This window comes from Mirounga leonina, unplaced genomic scaffold (genome assembly GCF_011800145.1).
Source record: "Mirounga leonina isolate KUSES-001 unplaced genomic scaffold, KU_Mleo_1.0 Mir_168, whole genome shotgun sequence".
Taxonomy (NCBI): Eukaryota; Metazoa; Chordata; class Mammalia; order Carnivora; family Phocidae; genus Mirounga; species Mirounga leonina.
Window position 1 is genome coordinate 28,900,868 of NW_023270426.1, and position 13,363 is coordinate 28,914,230.

The 13,363-nt window shown below is 42.2% G+C and overlaps 1 protein-coding gene across 2 annotated transcripts in view; it reads right to left on the reverse strand.

Moving 5' to 3' along the window:
* Nucleotides 1–5,899: 5,899 nt before the first annotated feature.
* Nucleotides 5,900–13,363, reverse strand: part of PRELID2 (PRELI domain containing 2) — a 58,261-nt gene continuing 50,797 nt past the window's right edge. Inside the window, exons 6-7 of one of the 2 annotated variants that reach the window (XR_004680905.1) lie at nucleotides 9,571–10,475; nucleotides 5,900–7,261 (exon numbers count right to left, since the gene is read on the reverse strand). The gene's annotated coding sequence lies outside the window, so the exon portion shown is untranslated. Of the gene's footprint in view, nucleotides 7,262–7,898; nucleotides 10,476–13,363 lie in introns of those variants that run through there. The other variant, XM_035014386.1, reaches the window with a different exon arrangement.

A 13,363-nucleotide genomic window follows, 5' to 3' on the forward strand; every position in this document is an offset into this window, starting at 1 on the left:
CTCAACAATTTATAACACAAGACAGTATATATGTATATAGTAGAATCTGACACTACCATCAACCAACAGGATCCAATCAACATTTGTAGAATGCTACACCCAAGAGCAGAATATCCATTCTTTTTTAAGTGCCCATGAAACATATACCAAGATAGATTATACATCCTGGGCCAGAAGATAAGACTCACCATATTTAAAGAAATGAAATTATACAGGTGTGTTCTCCAACCAGAATGGAATCAAACTGAAATCAATAGCAGAAAGACAGCTGGAAAATCTCCAAACAATTGGAAACTAAACAACACATTCCTAAATAATCCATGGGTAAAAGATAAAGTCCCAAGGGATATTTTAAAAATACACTGAATGGAATAAAAATGAAAATCAAATTTTGTGGAACATAGTTAAAGCAGTGCTAGGAGGGAAATTTATAGCACTAAATATATACGTTAGAAAAGTGAAAAAGTTGTCAAAACAATAATCTAACCCCCCACCTGAAGACCTAGAAAAAGAACAAAAAAATTAATCCAGGGGTGCCTGGGTGGCTCAGTCATTAAGTGTCTGCCTTCGGCTCAGGTCATGGTCCCAGGGTCCTGAGATTGAGCCCCCCATTGGGCTCCTTGTTCAGCGGGAAGCCTGCTTCTCCCTCTCCCACTCCCCCTGCTTGTGTTCCCTCTCTTGCTGTGTCTCTCTCTGTCAAATAAATAAATAAAATCTTTTTTAAAAAATTAATCCAAATCAAGCAGAAGACAGAAATAATAAAAAGCAGAAATCCATAAAACACACCAGTAAAGCAATAGAGAAAAATCAATGAATTGGAAAGGGTTCCTTGAAAAGATCAATAAAACTGACAAACACCTAGCAACTGACAAGGAAAAAAGAGAAGACACAAATTACTAGCATCAGGAATAAAACAGAACCTATCATTAAAGACCAAGCAGACATCAAAAGGCTAATATGAAAATACTACGAATAATCCTACACATGTAAATTTGACAATTTAGATAAAACGGACCAATTCCTCAAAAACACCAACTACCACAACTCACCCAAAATGAAATTGAACATTTGACTGCCCCCCAACTATTAAAGAAATACCACAATTTGTGATTTAAAATCTCCCTTGAACAGAAATCTTAAGCTCTAGATGGTTTCACTGGAGAATTCTACCAAACATTTAAAGAACACCAATTCAACACAATCTCTTCCAGAGACTGTGGAGGGTTTACTACGTGCCAGGCACTGTTCCAACAGTTTTTACATGTCTTGAGCTCATTTAATCCTTTCAACAACCCTAAAAAAGAGGCCCTATTATTACTCCTTCCCATACGAACAAAACAAAGCCCTGAGAATTTAGGTACACACCTAGGGCATGACATAACCAGGACTCCAATTTACATTTCTGGGATAAATCTGAACAAATCAATGCTCAGATTTCTTGTATATTAATCCTAATCTATCACCTAATACATAGTCAAATTTCACTTTTTCGAAGGGAAACTCCGATCTGACCAGGACCCATTCTTTCAACAAAGAATTTGGGATACTACTATAGTTGACATTCTCAATAGAAATATGTGTTTTGTAAATAAAAGTAAAGGCTATTCCTGCTGGCAACTGCCATACAATTTCCATCTAGATGACAGTTAAAACATACCCGAGAGAATACAACCAGAAGAGAGGTTTATTATTGGTAACGGTAAAAGCTTTGCTATAGGAGAACCAGCCGCACCACTATAATTACAAGAATCAAGAATCAAAACACTGCTTCATTAATTTTTTCCTTGTGTTTGTTATTTTACTCCATCAAGACTAATTATACCCCTTCCCATGGATTTTAACAAGCACTATAGACAGAGTGCTTAGAAAAGCTGTGGTATCTAGGTGTATCTGAACTGCCTCCATTTAGGAAAAAATGGTACGTCAAAAACATTATACTGACAAACAAAATTTTCCCAGCTAGTGTTTTCTCTTAACAAGAGAGGAAACATGACTACCTCCCAACAAATGCAAGAAAAATGACCTAAACTTTAATACTTAATAAATACTCTTCATACTTACGTACCTCCTTCTCAACAATGAAGAGTTGTGCATTAACTCAGCCCTCAAAATAATCCATGATGGGGCGCCTGGGTGGCTCAGTTGGTTAAGCGACTGCCTTCGGCTCAGGTCATGATCCTGGAGTCCCTGGATCGAGTCCCGCATCGGGCTCCCTGCTTGGCAGGGAGTCTGCTTCTCCCTCTGACCCTCCCCCCTCTCATGTGCTCTCTCTCTCTCATTCTCTCTGTCTCAAATAAATAAATAAAATCTTAAAAAAAATAATAATAATAATCCATGATGCCCCTGGTGGCAAGGCTTGCCCAGGTTTACAGGATATTTGCCCCATTTTGTATCACAAGATATTGGCAGGAGAAGGCCATGCTGCTGGGATGCAAGGCCATCTCTGAGGAACATGGGAATTCTGGGAGTTCCGGGGACTGGGGTGGCCTCTATCAGGGCTTCCCAAACTTTTCCAGAGAGGAACCTGATTCCCACTAGCAGAAGACAGCCCTGGAGCATTTGGGATGTGCTAATTGCCAAGTGCTTGCAGCAGGCTGAAGCATATGTAATGGCCACTTTTTGGTATTTCCAGCAGATTCAACCTCATATAACACCTGCCACGTTCTAGGCAGCACGCTAAGGAGCTCTCCAAGCAAAAGGACTTTACGGCTTCTGCTTTTTTCTAAATTAAGTTTCCATTCCAATTTTACATCCTACAAAGTTATATGTTTAATAGAAAAGCAATGTTTCCCACAAATCTTTGAGAAAAGGGAATGCTTTAAGAGGAGCATTCTGCCCATCTCCCTTCATGGTAGATGGCTTCATACCTCCCTCACAGAGATGACTATATATTCCTAAGGGTACAAATACCCTATTTCGAAAATTGCAGGTGACACTCCCCAGGAAGAGGTTTCTGAGGCAAATCGGGGCAGGGGGGAGCAAAATAAATGCCTGGCTGACACTCTACTCCTCCCCAATTCTTCTCTGCAAAATCCTTGTCTTACTAAGGCCCCAAAACATTGTTAGCACTTAATTTTTTCCAGGAGAAATAGTTCTCATAGCACTTGACAGAACAATTAACACCTAAGGAAACAAGTTATAAAGCTAGCTTCTGACTTCGCATATACAAAAAGACTACTTTCCATACTGGAATAGTTCCAATTGTAATCTGATGCTTCATTTAATCCAATTTAAAACTGTAATTAAAAACTGTAGCCACGTAGTGCCTCAAATGTGACTCCAACTTTTCCAAAGTCTTTAGATCCAATCACGAAGATACCAGGAGAAAGCTGCATTAGACTTTTTTTTTTCCTTCTGTGTCTATGAATACATACAGAGAAAGGAAGACATGAACTGAGGCTCTAAACCTCCATGGTATATCCTTCAATTCTCTGAAATGTCATTTGTGCAAGAAAGTACCAGACAACCAAGATTTCCTCATGGTCACCCTAACCTACTCAGTGACAGCTATAACCTTGATAGGTTTTCTCCCTTTCTCTCTCCCTCTCCTGGCCCCATATCCTGTTTCCAGTGACAAAGACTAGACTCTGGGCTAATTCATTCATTAAATTCTTTCTGGGTGCTTTATGTCCTAGAGACCAGGGAAATTTTTTTTTTTTTTTTGACAGATTGACAAGAATGACTTTGGTTTTGATGAGATTAATGACTACATCTCTAAACACAAATAACAGAGAAGCTTCAGTCCGAAAAGTTATTTCCCCTAAACCTCTAAAGAAAATCAACAATGCGGTCATTTCCAAGTTGGCCCAATTGATGGACTTTTGAATTTAGGGGGACATCTAAACTCACAATAAAAAAACAAAAACATACAAGTGAACAGTTCACATTTTCTCCTTCGTTGTCAGATCTAAAAGTTCAGCCTGGCACCAACACAAAGAAGGAATGATTCCATCAGCAGCCTAACAGATGTCAGGCACGAAATGGCTGTAACCTTCTCCGAATAGCTCCAGCAAATAGCTCCATGGAGTTTAATTTACCAGGATGGGGGCTGCTATTTTCTGCCTGGCACCTCCTGCACAGCAGGCCTGGCCACAGCTTAGAGAGCTGCATCTCAGGGTCCAGCAGTGCAAGGTCTCAGGTTAACCCTTCGAGACAAGCAAGGGTCTTGAGTTATTATGGCATCCTTCTTCTGCACTGGATTCTGTTCCAACAAATGCAACTCAAACTTCTGATCATAACAAAGCCAACTGCACTGGTAGAGTGTTTTTAGGATCGCTTTTCTTCTACTAGCATTTAAGAGACACCACAGCACTTTTTTCTTGGACAGTAAATTACATTTTTCTGAAGGCCTAGAGGCAAAATTCACCAAAAGGGAGAGGTCTCATATTTCCAACTCCCTCCTCCAGCTAGCTACGTAAGGGTTCCCACTTATGGAAGAAGAGACATTATTTCTGAAGGTGGTAGGAATTTCCACGCATGGCTTCAGGATCAGCTGGGGAGCTTTACGCAATCCAGATGCCAGGACTGTGACCTAGAATCTCTGGGAATGGGACGCAAGCATCAGTGTGTTTTAAAGCTACCCAGGGGGTTCCGATCAGCCATCAAGGTATGCAAGAAATACTGCATTTAAAGTTTTAAAAATTGCATTTTACATTTCTAGAAATTGTTGTGATAAGTTAATAAAATTTCTATTCTGAGCCCCCATCACACCGGGCTTGTCATTGTTAGGATTCCACCTCTCTACCTGCCCCAATCTCTCCAATGCTTGTGCAAAGGTTCTCTGGGGTTTGCAGGAGTTAGCATGCCTCACCCAGACATCAGGGAAACACTACCCTGCAGCCATGAATTCAGGAATGCCCTTGGACCAGGCTGTGATAGTCAGAACAGTCTGAAAATAGAAAATGTTTATGCTTGAATATCCTGTACCCAGCAAGCATTATGCGATGCGAAGTTCCTAGGTGGCTCAGAGGAGGAGGCAGTCTCCTACAGGGCAGCTCCACCCTTCTACATATAAGGCTGATCCTAGAGAGAACTGGTTATCTTCCAAAAAGTATGATGTGTCCCCTCACTAATTCAGACAGGATCATCCACAACCGTGCAATCTGCTGGTGAGGCTTCAGGGCCACCGAGCTATCCATTTATGTGTTGGTGTCTCCACTGCATGTCCTTGGCTGATTTTTTTCGGCATCCCTTAAGTAAGCAGCCATTGTTTGATTTACTCAGGAGGTACATGCGTCTGGTCTTAACATCAACTGGTGCCCACCGCTGCCATCTGTCCATAGAATGTCAGTGCCGGCCTCTTAGAAACCCCTGGGTCAAGTCAAAACAGAAGGTAAAGCCTGCCTTTTGCTTGAACACAATAGGTGCTCCGTAAATGCTGGCTGAACTAAGGACCCGGGCTCTAATGAAAGAAAAGCATTGACAGGGCGTGGACAGGGCATTTTGGAAGCAAGGCACAGAAAGCCACTCCAATTCATCCAAGTGAAAAGCAGACAAGGGAAAGGATCTCACAGAACTCCCATGGAAACAAAGTACAGAAAGCAGAGCTGAGCCTCACAACTCAAGCAGGGGCTGTGTCTCCCGCCCTCTGGGGGATCACGTGACTCCACGCTGCTGTGTGTCTGTGCTGTGCTTCATTTCTTCTCTCTCGGCCCACCCTGGACCTTTGCCCCATTAGCACATGGCCCCCTCGGGTCACCCAATAAAAGGAGCCTCTGCTTATTTCTGGGAGAAATGTTAACGGTTCACCTTGGGGGAAGCGGGGGGCTAACATCCTATGGTGGGTGTTAACACCCGCATGTGGGGCTGCTGTACAGGATGAGGATCATCACTACCAACGATAAACACAAACTCTGCTGGGTGACGTGATACCCCCAAGAAACTAAAGATCATGCATAAGTATTAATCGTAACACCTTTATTTCAGAATGTCTACAGGATTGAATTTCATAGCTATACAACTAATTGATAGCTCCAAATCACAATAATACTGAACCAGCAATACTTTTTATCCTGCACAAAAACGTGGCCTGAGAAATGTTCATTTGAATTTAACTTACTTACGTTTCACATTATACAACTGTACATATAAAAACACGAACACAGTTGGGGAAGACAACGGCTTCTAGATCAAAAGACATCATCCGTAGCAACATCTCACTTACCTTGAGGTCAAAGATTTGACAAGTGTAGTCGAGAAATCAGGAAGCTATAGGAAAATAGAAAAATCCCATCACCAGATCAATGCAGCAACATTCATTCGTTTCACTATTCTCAGGAAAGCCCCTCAAAGCCTCACTCAGATCCTGTTTAGTGTTACTTGAGACCTACAGTATGCAGTGACATGAGTTCCCAACCCCAGACAGAACGAGAGGAAGTTTCCTAGAGGCAGGCGAGAGTAACCACTGCAGAGCTCAAAGAGCAGAGCCATTCGGTGGAGGGGCTTTAACAAACCCAAAGGGGGCCTGAAGCAATGAAAAACATAAAGGATGACCTTCAGATTTTTTCATTATTTTTAGTAGATTGTTCACAAAAGCAGGGAAATGTACACTAAGAGTTACAATGTAAATGGCTCAAATAAAGCAAAAAAGATGTGTAACTTAAAGAACAACCTTGACTTGTCGACACCGTGTACCCCACAATGTCTGACAAATGGGATATTATTACCACACATATACTGCTTATAAAATACACAATTTATAAAAAATAATACAGCACCTTTTTTATCCACACATGATGGAAACCATAAAAGCCCCTTCATGGTAAAAGCACCTCAATCACGTAGGGATAGCCTCAGTCAGCTTATCTCTGCATAAGGACTTTATATTGTGTCCCGAGCGGTCAATTCTATTGATCAGTGGGCCCAAATGACTGCAAAATCTTTTTACATGATAGGAGACACAGAGGGCAACAACATGGCCCTTGAAATCAGTGTTTCTCAAAATACGGTCTGTGGAACAGCACGACTGAATCTCCTGGTAAATTCGCTTTAAAATGTAGATCCCCCAGTTCCAAGTGAAGTTCCTTGAATCATAATCTCTGGGGGAAGGTCTGGGAGCCTACAGTTTCGCACTCTTCCCCGAGGATTTCTGGTACAAGGAGAAGTGTGGGAATCACTCTACAAAATCATCGCCTTGAAGTGTAGGCTCAGGGGCGCCTGGGTGGCTCAGTTGGTTAAGGGTCTCTTGATCTCAGCTCAGGTCTTGATCTCAGGGCTGTGAGTTCAAACGCCATGCTGGGCTCCATGCTATGTGTGGAGGCTACTGTAAAAAAAAAAAAAAAAATGAAGTGTAGGCTCAGCCACCCAGTCAGGAGGTAACTGGCCAGGCCTGTGAATTAACCCCTTCCCGCACTTGTTCCTAATATGCCCGTTGAGGTGGTACTACTCCTGGTTTTGACATTTCTAATTAGTCTTATCACAGGAAAAGGATTCTGACATATAATAAAAATAAACTCTAACAAGCTCTAATTAATTTTAAAAAGAGCATAAGATTTCTAAGCCATATATGTGAAGGTCAAAGCAATGGATGCCTGCAGAGTGTTTAAAAAAAAATACTGTGGTGACTAACATAATAAAATTTTAAAAAATAAAAATAAAATACTGAGTGACCAGAGGATTTCTTGGGAATGGGAAGAAAATACATATCAAAGCAGTCTTGTAGGAGAGGCAGAATGCAGCTTACATCCAGAATGGGGAAATGCAAATCTATTAAAAATTGGCTTGGGGTGTTTAAGCTAGGCCTTAACACTCTTTTTTTTTTAATTTTTTGTTTTTATTTGAGAGAGAGAGAATGAGAGAGAGCACATGAGAGGGAGGAGGGTCAGAGGGAGAAGCAGACTCCCTGCTGAGCAGGAAGCCCAACTCGGAACTCGATCCCGGGACTCCAGGATCATGACCTGAGCCGAAGGCAGTCGCTTAACCGTCTGAGCCACCCAGGCGCCCTAAGCTAAGCTTTAACGCTCTCAAGGGAGAGACTGAAAACTACTGGCAAACACATTCTGTATGGCCGGCACAAGTTTTAAACAATTCCGAATTATTGCTAACCTATAAAAACTGGGAGAATTCTTTTCTTTAAAAAAATCTGTCTTTTCCTAGCAAACTGGTGGAGTCGCTAGAAAGGCCAGCCACACGGCCACAGTGTGGAGGACCTGGGCAGCAGCTACCCACCTTTAAAAGGTGTGCAGCCCCACCGTCTCGCAGCGGCCACCTGCCCGCGTGACTCATTAGATCACCTGACTGGTGCCCAAAGCCATTTGCACTGGCCACCCCGGCTCCAGGCAATTAGGGCAAAAATTCAGCCTCTCCGTGCTTCACTCTTTCTAGTTCTAACAAAAATTCTTGCTACAAAGATCCTTTCCTACTTTAGAAGTGTTGAGAAAGAAATCAGATAAGAAAATCACCTAGAATTCACTATAGCGTTCTCATCCCTAGCTGCCTATTGGAACCACCTAGGGAGCTTTAGAAAATACGGACACCGGGGGCGCCTGGGTGGCTCAGTTGTTAAGCGTCTGCCTTCGGCTCAGGTCATGATCCCAGGGTCCTGGGATCGAGCCCCGCATCGGGCGTCCTGCTCGGCGGGAGGCCTGCTTCTCCTTCTCCCACTCCCCCTGCTTGTGTTCTCTCTGTCAAATAAATAAATAAAATCTTTTAGAAAAAAAGAAAATACGGACACCGGGTTCCAGCCCCAGAGATCCTGCTGTATTGCTCTGGGACGTAACCCTGGGCAGCAGCAGATGGTGCATAAAGCTCCCCAGGTGGTTCTAATGAACACCCAAGGCTGAGAACTCCTGCCTTCGGAAGATGCACAGTGTTGAGTGTGAAGCAGTAAGTTCATTCCAATGTCAACCTCCAAATATGGATTTCTAACCTCTCACCTTTGTGATAATTTACATCACCTTTTATTTTGTGAAATGGGATATTATTCCAAAAGCCTACCAAATGCCATTTACAAACTGGAAAAGGAAGTCAAAGTGTGTTCTGGTTTCTACCATTCCTTTTCCCTCCAACACACCTGAAGAATGAAACACTAAAAAAATAAGAATTATCCTAAGGGACAAAACTCAAGCAGCATAAACAGCTCAAACACAGTAAGAAGAAGCTCACACTGGCAGGCCTGAATGAACAAATAAAATTGTTTTGAAATTCATCACTGCACTAAGTGGAAAAATATTCAAATATTAAAAAAAAAAAAAAAGAACGATTTCCCCAAGTCTTTCCAGTAATGGCCCAATTTTTATCTTAATCAGATAAATTCCAAATTATTGCCTCTCTTCAAGCTTTCGGTTAGGTAGTGTGCGTTAATATTTTGGCTTCTAATCATGGGAAATGCAAACTACTGTCACCTAACTTTCAAACAGTAATACTACCCTACAATGCATCTGGAAAGTACATTTGCAAAATGGTTTCACATAATAACGACTTCTGTTTACAAGACTTCTACTCTGCAAGAGGTAGCATATTGCACTTGATAGACATGACCTCAAATCGGTCCAACAACCTCACGAAGTTAATCCCATAACCCCGTTGTACAATTAAAAAGAAAGAGCTTCAGAAATATTGAAAATTATGTACCTGATCGATCATGGAGCTGGTGGGCGGCAACACTTGCACCCACAGGTCTGTCGAATTCCCACAACTGTGCTTTTCACACTCCCCCCCCCGCCCTTCCGTGTTTAATCATCACGAGACAGAGACATCTGTGCCCAGCTCTGCCCCGTTGCCAGTGAAACACAGAGAGGCTAACGATCTGCTCCACATCTCACAATGCCGAAGTTACACGCTGCCTCCCCGCTCCCCACGCCATGTTCTTCCAGGAGACCAAATGACACAGCTGACACGTTACGTTACAGAATCTATACTGATGGCCCTTAGGTAGTACTTATGGGTAGATATCAAATGCTCCCGATTTCTGAGAATCAAATATGACTCTAAATATGGCTTAGCTTCATCCGCCCGGCTAGCTCAGTCGGTAGAGCACGAGACTCTTAAATATGGCTTAGCTTCAACACAGGCCTGCTACATTCCTTTCTGTTGTAGGCCACCCATGCATCAGGCATCAGGTTCAACTCCTTTATCTGTCCCAAAATCTTCTCATGAATCCTATGATGCTGATAACATGGGCAAAATGCCACTCACCAGGCCTCTAGCCTGTCCTTTGCTTCCCTGACATCGTCACCAGGCAATCAGCAAGACATCCTGAAGGCAGACGTCACCTTCTATGGGTTTTTTCCTTTATTTGTAAATCATAAAGACACTGTGCCATAAAAGTCCATCTAGAAGGTCTCATATCCAAGAGGGCCACTATCTGAGGCAGGCTCCCAGGGGAGGATATCGTTTCACGTCCTGGCAGGAAGGCCTCCTCTTCTTTAAGCTGCCGACACTGTATCCTTAAGCTTGTATTTGGAAAACTGCATGCATCAGTGATGTGTTATGGCCAAGAAGTGATCCCCGAGCAGAAGTAGCACAACACAGCTCCCCTGCAACAGAAAGCAAACAGGCTTTATCACCTAATAAACATGTCTCGCCAATCAATACTTATTTGCCTCTTTTCTGAAGCAACTCTTAAAAGTCACCTGAATGCTATCACTATGGATAATTCTTGAAGAAACTGCATTTCTGCCTCCTGATGATCTTCGAACAAAGCTGGCATCTTATTTTATTAAGTCCAGTGACCCAGAGGAGCTGGTTCAAAGGGGAGTTAAGACAGACCTAAAGCTGAGGGCTTCATCATTCCAGTGTGAAAGAACTCTGCTATGTTATCAAACCTCACCAAGCCCCGTCTCCCAACTGCCAGTGGAAGAACAAACAGATGTCAGGGCTATTTGTTTTATTCAAAAATGACAGGAAATCAAAAATCTATCAGATGGATGTGTCAGCTGCAACACCACAAGCATATTGGTTAGTGAGATTTATGTACCTCCCTTTTGGCTCGTGACAAAATCACCTTCTAAGCTTTCTAATTTTCAAATGCCCACGTAGATACACAGGCCAGAGAGAGTTCTGGGGAGTATCTTGAGGACTGGGCACCATATACAAGGTGGTCACAATCTATGTGAATTTAAATTATGCAAATGTGGGCACCTGGGTGGCTCAGTTGGTTAAGCAACTGCCTTCGGCTCAGGTCATGATCCTGGAGTCCCGGGATCGAGTCCCGCATCGGGCTCCCTGCTCAGCGGGGAGTCTGCTTCTCCCTCTGACCCTCCCCCTCTCATGCTCTCTGTCTCTCATTCTCTCTCTCTCAAATAAATAAAATCTTTAAAAAAAATTATGCAAATGTGAAATGGGGTATGATATAAAAATAGTAAATGTCTCCCTATGCAAATTCATCCAAATCCCGCAGAATTTTTTTTTCTTTTTAATTAAGAACTGCAAAATTCCCAAACTGGCAAATTGAGTCCGCTGTACACAGCACCTAGACCTCCGCCACATCACAGAGCTGCTTTATCCGCTAAACAAAATGCCTACTGTTCTACTCCCTTGCGCACGTGCACCGGAACTTCATGAACAATGGTAATGACGACGGTTGCTGCTATTTTAACTTCATTGTTGTGATAATTTCAATGCTTTTTCAGGCCTTAAAATAAAATCATCCGGGTGGTGAGGTTAGAGCTAATACAGAGAAAATAAACCGTCACACTATTACCTTTAAATACATATCCAATGCCATATCAAAAAGGTAAACCACCACCGCAAGGCTCCTTGATTATAACTGAGGATGGGGCATGCTCGAACCTAGGGGACAGAAAGCTTTTCCTTAAAAGACCAGACAGGAAATATTTTAAGCCTTGCAGGAGAGGCGCGCTCTGTCACAGCTATTCACTCCGGTGTTGCAGCCATAAGAAAGCCAGAGACAGAGCCGTGTTCCAATAAAACTTTATTTAAAAAAGCAGATAGCAGGTTGGATTTGGCCTGAGGGCAATAACTGACTGACCCTTCCTCTACAGCCTTAGACCTGATATCTACCCCCTTCCTTTAAATGTGACATTTTATTGCTCATAAAAACAATCCTCCCATTTTCCATAGAGCCAATTTTGAGAAAAGAAGTTCCATTAGAACAGGCATATTTCAAGCTTGCCAAAACTCTGTAATAATAGTCAAGAAGAAAAAGGGAAGCAATAAGCTGGCAAAAACACGGCAGCAACATCAAAGCCTTAAAATGTTCTATATCATCTTTTTTGCGATGCTTACATAACTATGTATTTGTCAAAACCCACCAAACTGTACACTTAAAATTGGTCAATTTAATTGTACATAAATAATACTTCAATAAAGTGGGTATTGAAAAAGTCCTTAAAGCCTCGGCAACAGGCTCTAATTTGGATTAGATTTATGTGGTAAGAGTACATATCCGTTACTTCACATTTGCCCCCCTGGGTCATGAATTAAGAGAGCTTGAATTATGTAAATCCTTCGAAACCTCTGTTGCATTAAACGCTCTGAATACAACTGTCCCACACTAAACTCCTGGTAGTACCCAGACCTCAACCACTTCACTTGAAAGAGGAGAACAAGTTGCTTTTAGAAACAATGCAAAGCCCCGAGTTCATGACTCAACTTTCAACCACAGTAAAAACAAAACAAATAAACAAATGAAAAGAGCATGGGTAATTTATGACAATAGGTGAGACTTGTTGATTTCCTCATTTCACTTAAAATCAAAAACACGAGTTGCTGTGAGTGTCATCTCTGTTCTCTTCAGTTGTCTTTCCTCCAGTGTGGAGCATGTCACCATTTAAGCAGAAAAAAAAAAAAAAAGTTAAACAGGACGTGAGTGAGATGCTAAAATCAGGGAAAAGCCATACAAGAAAATCATTCCTCTGATTAATCTAAAGACAACAAAATACATGACAACAATTTGAAAACGCCAGCTATTAGCTTCCTCAGTGCCCTTGTATTTCATCATCTGTCTCTACTCAGAGACAAGACGTCATTTAAAGCAACTGTTCTCAGTGTGGGCCCTGGACCAGCAGCATCAGCATCACCTGGGAGCCTGCTAGAACTACAAATCCTCGGACAGCACCCCAGATCTACTGACTCAGAAACTCTGAGAGTGGGACCCACCAATCTATGTTTAACAAATCCTCCAGATGATTCTGATATTCAAGGACGTTCCAAATCATTAATTTGAAGTTTGAAAACCAATGTTTACTTATAAGTGGAGTCCTGTCACATTCTCTCATTTAACCTGGAGCTGACCTTAGACCTCACCCTTAGGAGTAAGATGGGATCCGCACTCAAGTGCGTGAGCTCTAGAGCTACTTGGTGAGCCTCACAAAAATGCCTCAAGAATTTTGTTCAAAGAACAGAGTAGACATAGGAACACAGCATATTTAGATTCAACATTTTTGAGCACCTGCCATGTGCT